This window comes from Schistocerca serialis, chromosome 11 (genome assembly GCF_023864345.2).
Source record: "Schistocerca serialis cubense isolate TAMUIC-IGC-003099 chromosome 11, iqSchSeri2.2, whole genome shotgun sequence".
Classification (NCBI taxonomy): Eukaryota; Metazoa; Arthropoda; class Insecta; order Orthoptera; family Acrididae; genus Schistocerca; species Schistocerca serialis.
In genome coordinates this window covers 173152860-173161426 of record NC_064648.1, presented here as the reverse complement: position 1 = coordinate 173161426, position 8567 = coordinate 173152860, and positions in this window count along the sequence as shown.

Here is an 8567-nt window from a genome sequence, read left to right as displayed (position 1 = left end):
CTCCAACACATTCACACATACCACCAGTCTCTTTACATGACCTCTGTTGTACATCTATATGTATACTCTGACAAACAATGGAAACTTCAGATAGAATATAAACAGTGTAGGAAAAGATAGATTGCTACTTACTGTAAAGATAATATGCTAAGCTGCAGACAGGTACAATTGAGACACTTACACATAAGCTTTCAGCTTCAGCCTCGCCAGAAAGAGAGAGAGAGACACACACACACACACACACACACACACACACACACACACACACACACACACACACACACCATTGATTCACATCGGCAAGCACACCTCACGCACACTTGTCTGCCAACTTTGGCAGCTCAGGTGGGAATGCAATTATCATGTGGCATGGAAGCAGCAGTCTGGAGGGGTTGGGAAAGGGGGAGAGATAGCAGTGTATGGGTGAGGGAAGAGAGGAGTTGGATAGTTGCATTGTGGCCTGACCAGTGGAGTTAGCGGTTGTGTACATGTGAGGTGTGCATGTTTGTGTGAATGAATAGTGCGTGTTTCTCTTTTTCTGATGAAGGCTGAAGGTGATATCTTATGTGTAAGTGTGTTTTCAATTGTGGAACTCAATGTGTCATCTTCACAGTAAGTAGCAATCTATCTTTTCCTATGTTGTTTATATGTATACTTATAATTATATCTAAAAACAAAGATGATGTGACTTACCAAATGAAAGTGCTGGCAGGTCGACAGACACACAAATAAACACAAACATACACACAAAATTCAAGCTTTCGCAACAAACTGTTGCCTCATCAGGAAAGATGGAGACAAAGTCTATACAGCAAGTGGTGGCAAGAGAAAACACACAGATTTGCAAGCTTTTGGAGCCTGTGGCAGAAGGGTTGAAGGGAAATTAAGTGGGATGAAGCAAAAGGTGTGGTGGTGTTTAGAAAATGGGGATATTTATGGAAAAGTTGCCCAGAACCCAGGTCAGGTGGGACTTGGTGAATGGGATCTGAAGGAAAGACTGATTTTGTAGGTGGTGTTGGCTGTGTTCTGCTGTGAAAATGCGCATTTCTATTGTCTTTCTCACAGTCGAACAGATTGTTTCTCTCATGTGCGTTCTTTATTATTATATATATTTAAAAAAAATTGTATGCATAACAATGAGTACTTTTTATTTCCTTCCTTACTGTCTATTTTCACAGAAAACAAAGTTCTGTGTATGCTTATTGGCTTATTAGAATAGCACAATGGAATACAAATTTGCAATAACACTAAACGAGGCTGAGGATCAGAGAGAGAGAGAGAGAGAGAGAGAGAGAGAGAGAGAGAGAGAGAGAGAGAGAGAGGAAAGAATAAATGGAAATAGAGAGGTGGTGGAGAAGATGATGGACAAAGAGAATGGTTAGGAGATTGAGATGGATCAAGAGAGGGTAAGGATGAGATGGACAGAGAGATGGAGGGAGAAGAAGGCTAGGAAGTCTATCCAATTTCCATACATATTACAGTATCAATTTTGAAGCATTGCTGGGCCATCTAGTAATAAATAAAACTATATCTAATATATAAAGGGGAAGCATTACTAGAAACCTCGAAAAGTTCTCGACAGGTTTACTTCAGATTTTTGCGCAATACTCTAATGAACTATTGGATGGGAGTAGTATATATATTTTTAATGTACATAATATAGAAATAGGTATTTAATATAGAAAAAGGAAGTGATGCTCCCAAAAATTTCGAGGCATAGTTGAAAATCTGCTTTTGCGTGATACTCTAATGAACATTCGGATGGACGTAGGTGATACATGTTGTCAAAAATTGGGAAAATTCTTGACAAATTTACTTCTGAGTTTTACATCCTACTGTTATGAATATTCAGACAGATATGTGCTATACAGGATGAAGCGAAATTCGTGCACTCGACCTTCGCAGTTTGACTCCTCACATGACAGCGATAAAAAAATGTCTCTCACAAAATTTCGTCTGGCGAGTACATCTGGCAGAAAAAGGACGTTAAAGAGTGGCAATCTGGCAACACTGTAATAACACATGTGGTAATTACTTCTGAGAGCTCATTTTTATCGTGCTGTACAGTTGGCGCTGTGGATAGAGTTTTGGGTTAGCATGCAGGAGGTCGAGGGTTCAATGCTGGGTTGGGGTGCATTTTTATTTTTTTTATATTTTTTAATATTATTTTTATTTATATGTTTATTTTGATAATTTCATTCTGACATTTCATATTGTAATATACACCATTTCTTATGTCACACGCATCCTAAATTTACAACATTCTGTAACTCTGAATACAACAAATGCGTGGTTAGACAAATAAGAAATAGACAGTTGAAACAATTAATGGGACCATGCTGATAAAACATACAAATAGTAACTGAGTTTGAACCTTAGTTGCAAAGCACATTGCTAATTCTACTGGTAACGTAAGGCCCTAACAAAATGTAATGGACCTGAACGAGGCAAAAATAATAGTTGGTACTAAATTACGTGACTATTAGAGGAGAGTACAAAGAAAAGAGGTTTTGCTTCTAGTAGAGGAAGTGGTGCGAATAAATTCGAGTCCACGACGTGAAAAGGGCATCTTTCAAAGCTGACCAATCTTCCATTTCTATGATTTTTGTAAGTAAGTGCAAATGTTTTCCAGAGGAGCCACTGCAATTGCTGTTGAGGTTTAAGATACCAGATACTGTACCACCTGGACTACATTTACCAAGTAAATAACATATGCTTGAACTCACGATTGAACCCTCAATTTCCTGCATGCTAACCCAAGATTCTATCCACTGCACCAACTGTACAGCACAGCTACTGTGTGTTGACAGAGTTAGTTACAATACATGTAGTTATAGTGTTGCCAGATTGCCACTCTTTAACTTCCTTTTTCTGCTGGATGTACGCACCAGATAAAATTTTGTAACAGACTTTTTTTTATCGCTGGCATGTGAAGAGTCACGCTGCGAAGCCTGAGTGCGCGAATTTTGTTTCACCCTGTATTTTGTAATGTGTATAATATTTATATTTAATATAGAAAGTAGAAAAGTTTTACCAAAATGTTGAAAAGTACTTGTCTGATTTACTTCAGGTGTTTACTTGATACTCTAATAAGGATTCACAAGGGCATATATATAATATATATTTTTAATTGGAATCTACAGGTTTTCTCTTAACATTGACAGCTTGAAGGAAAATGCTGTGTAGTGCTGTGAAAATGTGCGGGTTTGTTTTCTTTCTCACTATCAACTTTAACAATTATAGCAGGGCATTTAAACTGTTAGATAATTTTTTTCTCCCCATATATATCCTTTCTTATTGTAAATATTTTTGAACAAAAATTTTAAACACAACAATGTGCTGTTTTGTTTTCTCACATGTGGTCAGTTTGCGTGGAAAACACACAAGTTGTATGATTAGAACACAACTAGAGAATCTGAATTTGTGATGGTATTAAACAAGGATCAAGGTCAGGGAAAGGAGGGGTAGAGGTGATGAATGAGTGACGGTGAAAGGGGTGGAGGGAGAGGAGGAGGAAGAAATAGACAAGAGAGGGGTGGGGGAAGGTGACGGACAGAGAAGTCTCCAAGGACTTACATGTTGTTCCCATATATATTTAGTAATTGTGAATCATTGCTGAGTTCACTAGTTGTAATTAAGGACATATAAAGCTATTACAGTAACAGCAGCTATATAATATAACCAAGGGGCAGCAGCTTTTTCAAACAAGTAACTTTCTTACTAATTCACTTGGTTAAATTTAGATGACATAAGTGTCAATAGCATTAAGCAGCGCAGTGATAGTTTATTGTTAACACAGTACCCAGATTAATTTTCTGTGATGTTTTTGTCTTGTATTAATGTATGTCTTGACTCATTCCACATCCCAGAAGGTTCTCCTCCGTGATGGGATCTGGGGAACATCAGGAATGAATGAATGAATGAATGAGTTTTGTGAGAGTTGTACATACAAATCTTGAGAATCCTAGAATAAACAGTTAATTTTACGTTTTGTGTTCTTCATGTTATGTAGGCAGTGCAGTTCTGAATGACATCTCAGCAGTCCAGTATTTTCCAGTTAGGCGTATTTGTGCATGCTGACGTGCACGCACGTGCGCCTTCCCACTCCCCACTTCCCTCCCCCTGCTGAATGTATTCTTTAACATAATTTTAGTAGTTCAAAGTTATCAGCCACAAATTAAAAAACTCAATTTTTGAACAGTAGTTTTCCGAAGAAAGATTAATTTCTCAGCTTTAATATTTTTTCTGCAACTACGCTGTATAGCATAGTTACTTTTTATCGAGTATCAATGGTGAACAGCTTACACTTTAAAAAATACCTATTTTAAAAAATTTTTTTTTAATTTTCCATTTTGTGGCCTGCAATATCTTTGTTTGGGGACCAGAAAAAAATCTGAAAATTTCACAGTTAATAGACCTTTATGATATCAAACTTCAGTATAAATTTCAACTTTGAGATTGAATTGGAAGTTATGGAAAAAAAATTACAAACACGTCAAAAAGACGTTTTTTAACATCTGCGATATCTAGGCTTATGGAATAAAATATATCAGTTACAGTATATAATTTAATCATATCTATGATTACTTACTTTTTTATTGAAAATACGCCTAGTAATTACATTATATAGTTCTCACGTTATTTGTTTTTAGTACATCGCTCATTGAACATTTGAAAAATTTGTTCACTCAGTTTGGGTGTTAGATTATAAGTTCCCCCAGTCACAGTTGCAAATTCCATGGGAGACAGCTTCCTTAGTACATTTTTAAGTGGCATCCAAACTTGATCCTTCTCAATGTGTTTAAAAGATGTCCTTGGTCCTGGAGGGTGATAAAATACAACATGTACATCTTGGTTTTGACAGTCAATATTATCAACTTCACCAATCCACCACTGTTCATCGTAAACATAAGCCACTATGTTTTTTATTTTGAAGAACCAGTTGTACAAGTTTTCCACACTGATGAAGTTCACTGTCAGGTGAAGTTGATGTGATCTTACACTTCAGTAAGTTGGGTGAATGGGGTACAAAACAACGAAAAGATCGACTGCCTTTAATCTTCTGACAAGTGTTGTACCTTTCCTTCAAGACACCGTCATAGACTTCTTGTATTTCCTCAAATTGTACAAAAACATACGTAATTCTTTTGATATGTTTTTTACAGAATTCAAACATTTCTTGAGGTGTTATGGTATGATTGTCATCGGCCCGCTGCAGACTTGCTTTTGTGACAGCTCGCTTTGTTATACCCCCCACACCATCACAAGCATTCTTCCCATGGCAAGAAGCGAAAAAGTGCCATTCTACATCAAACCCAAAGTCTTCTTTATGAAAGGAGATGGTAATAAATTTTTTTGGTTTTTATATTGACTTGCCGCCCCATCTGAAAAGTAAATCAGTTTTTTTATGGAAGGATGGTGCTGTTTAATGTAGTTCGTTAATTTTAGTTGAAATGTGCACTGTTGTAGTGTTGTGTTCAAGGTAGTCACTTATGACACAAAAACTGTGGTTCATTTGTTTATCTTCATCTTTGTAGTAGAATATAAATGGATGAACCGTGGCCTGTTTGTTTACCCAGTAGTGCCTTATACTTTGTCTTGAACAACAAAGGAATAATTTTCCGAAAAGTCAGCAAGAACTAAGCATTCATCAGCTGCCAAGGTTTGCTTTTTGTCTTTCAAAAATTTACTTTGAGCTTTTGCAATAAAGTGATGCATTTCAGATTTTCAAGGTTAGCCACCAACACTTCAAAAAACTCTTCTCGTGATTTTATTACTGTCACCATTTCAGTTCTGTCCTGTGTCACCCATTGTTTGTATTTTATATTGTCAGGCAACAAATCATCTTCTTTGCAGTCTTTAAACGTGTCAAGTAAGGCTTGTTTACCTGGACAATCTTCACATTTTCCCTTGATCATACAATTGTAACTGTCAATATTGCATACCATAACTTCCAAAATGTCTTTATAGTCAACCCTAAGATTGGCCCCATCTATCATCACCTTTACGTTTTGATAATAAAAAAAAACACAAACATTATGGGTGCCAGATGCCCCTGCAACAATACACCATCTTGGTCTCAACTCGCAAAACTTTGATCTTCCAATTTTAATATTAGTATTTTCTTTTTTAAATTCAGTGAATAGTTCATTTAAATTACACAGTATTAACCTTTTTTGTCTTTGAATCGTAGATCCATTTTCTTTCACAGAAACACAGTCTTTTTTGCCAGACATCAAACAGCTGTTATTGTCATCGTCATAATACTTAATAACTTTCATCGATCAAATCAGATTCACTTTTCTTTTGTAATGCTGGTAAAATTCCCTGTTCTTTTACTAATTGCCTTGTTAACTTAACAAAATGTTCTGACACATTAAATACATCAGTAACTTTTGCTCAACTCCAAGAATTCAACAGTAAACTGATAATCTTAATTTTATCCTCTTTGTTTGAAGTACTGCAATTAGTTTTTAGTTTTTCTATCAAATCATCGCATTTGGTTGGTGACGTTTTAGAACTTCCATCTGTTTTGGTACAAATTGTATTTTGAAATGAAACTTCCAAATTCTTTTTGACTGTAACTGCCACTTTCTCAATTTTTGTATTGGCGGCACTTGGTATTTTACCTTGGCTTAGTTTTCTAATTTTATTAGCAGGTGATATACCAAGGATTCCACAAGCTGTATCTACTTTTTAATGGTTGCTGATAAGTCACAAAATTCTGTACCGGAGGTTTCACTATGCTTTCTCTTGTGAATTACAAATATCTTGGAATAACATGTTTGACACAATGATTTTCCTGGTATGAGATTGACAAAAGGGCTTTTATTTTTAGAATAATGATCAAATGTTATTTCTCGCAGACCTTTTGTTATAGGTTTCTTACGTATATCAAAAGTGTCCATGCAAGACTGACCAGAAAGGTGATGAATTTTTTAAAAGTATTTCATTTCATAGTACTTGCATGTTGATTTGCCCTCTGGGATGACTCGTAAGCAAAACAACAGTATTTCTTCTTCACTGTAATATTCGATTAAAGTAGTGTCTTTAGGATACACTCTGTACACATTTATATGACACGCTTCATTAATAATAACACCAACAGGACACTGAGACACCATTTTTCAACTGTGCACTTCAAGAACTTCTAGCTAAATAAGTGAGAGTAGACAATTGTTGGTGTAAGGGGGAAGACAACAATCAGACTTGCATAGGCTTGCAGATGCAATTGTTAGCCTGCTGAAACAATTACGACAGCATTGTTTCGATAAATAATCATTAGCTAGTGTAATGTGGTGTGTTACATTATGCAGTTGGTATACTTTATTTGATAGCCTACCAGATATATTAGCCTACCAGATATCGCAGATGTTAAAAAACGTATTTGTGACTCATGTTTGTAATCTTTTTTCCATAACTTCTGATTGAATCTCAAAGTTGAAATTTATACTGAAGTTTGATATCATAAAGTATATTAACTGTGAATTTTTCAGATTTTTATCTGGTCCCCCAACAAACATATTGCAGGCCACAAAACAGAAGAACTAAAAAAAAATCCTTTTTTGAAATAGTGTATTTTTTTTAAAGTGTAAGCTGCTCACCATTAATACTCTATAAAAGGTAACTATACTATACAGTGTAATAGCAGAAAAAATATTAAAGCTGAGAAATTAATCTTTCTTTGGAAAACTACTGTTCAAAAATTGAGTTTTTTTAATTTGTGGCTGATAACTTTGAACTATTAAAATATATTAAAGAATACATTCAGCTAAGTGATAATGATGATAATTTGTAGCCCAGAGTGTGTTGAACTAAATGCATTTTATCTGAAAGGCTTAGGACAATCCACTACTGAATAATTGTAAAAAAAATGTAGATGCTTTAAAATACAAAAAAATGCATGTGGCCTGGAACAAATATGGCCACCATTTCAAAATAATAAACAATAAATTTGTTTAAAAAAATATTTTTGTGGCTACTAAGCATTGGGGAATTCACCCAGCAAATATAATCTTTTTTTTGAGATGGTCAAGCAACCAGTGCTGGACCACTTGGTATGGAGTGACCCATGTTGTTCCTGTGTAAATTCCGATTCCCGGCTTGTAGAAATTGTAGAGAAAACTTAGTAAGTGAAGTTCTTTTGGGGAACCCATGTCCAGAAATGTACAGTTTGGATATAAAATAAGTTTGAAGGTAGTATCATTTCCAAATCTCCGATTTCACAGTACGCATGGAAACACAGAAATGGGCTCTGTCATCAGTCCCTGTTAACACATTCACCTGACTACAACAATGGCTGCAAGAAATTGCTACATTTGAAACTAGATGGCTTGACTGTAGCGCTCCACGGACGCACAGCACTCGAGAGTTTGAAGAGGATGTCGTTAGTCATGTAGAAGAGAACCGAGGAGAAGCACTCGGAACACTGCACGTGCTACGTGACTCTGCAGCACACAGGTCAGAGTTGTGTTCATACTGTGAAGTGGAAAATTTGAAAGTGACCCAATCTGCAAACTCATTTCACATCCAAATGGTACTTTTCCAGACATGGGTTCTTTCTTAGA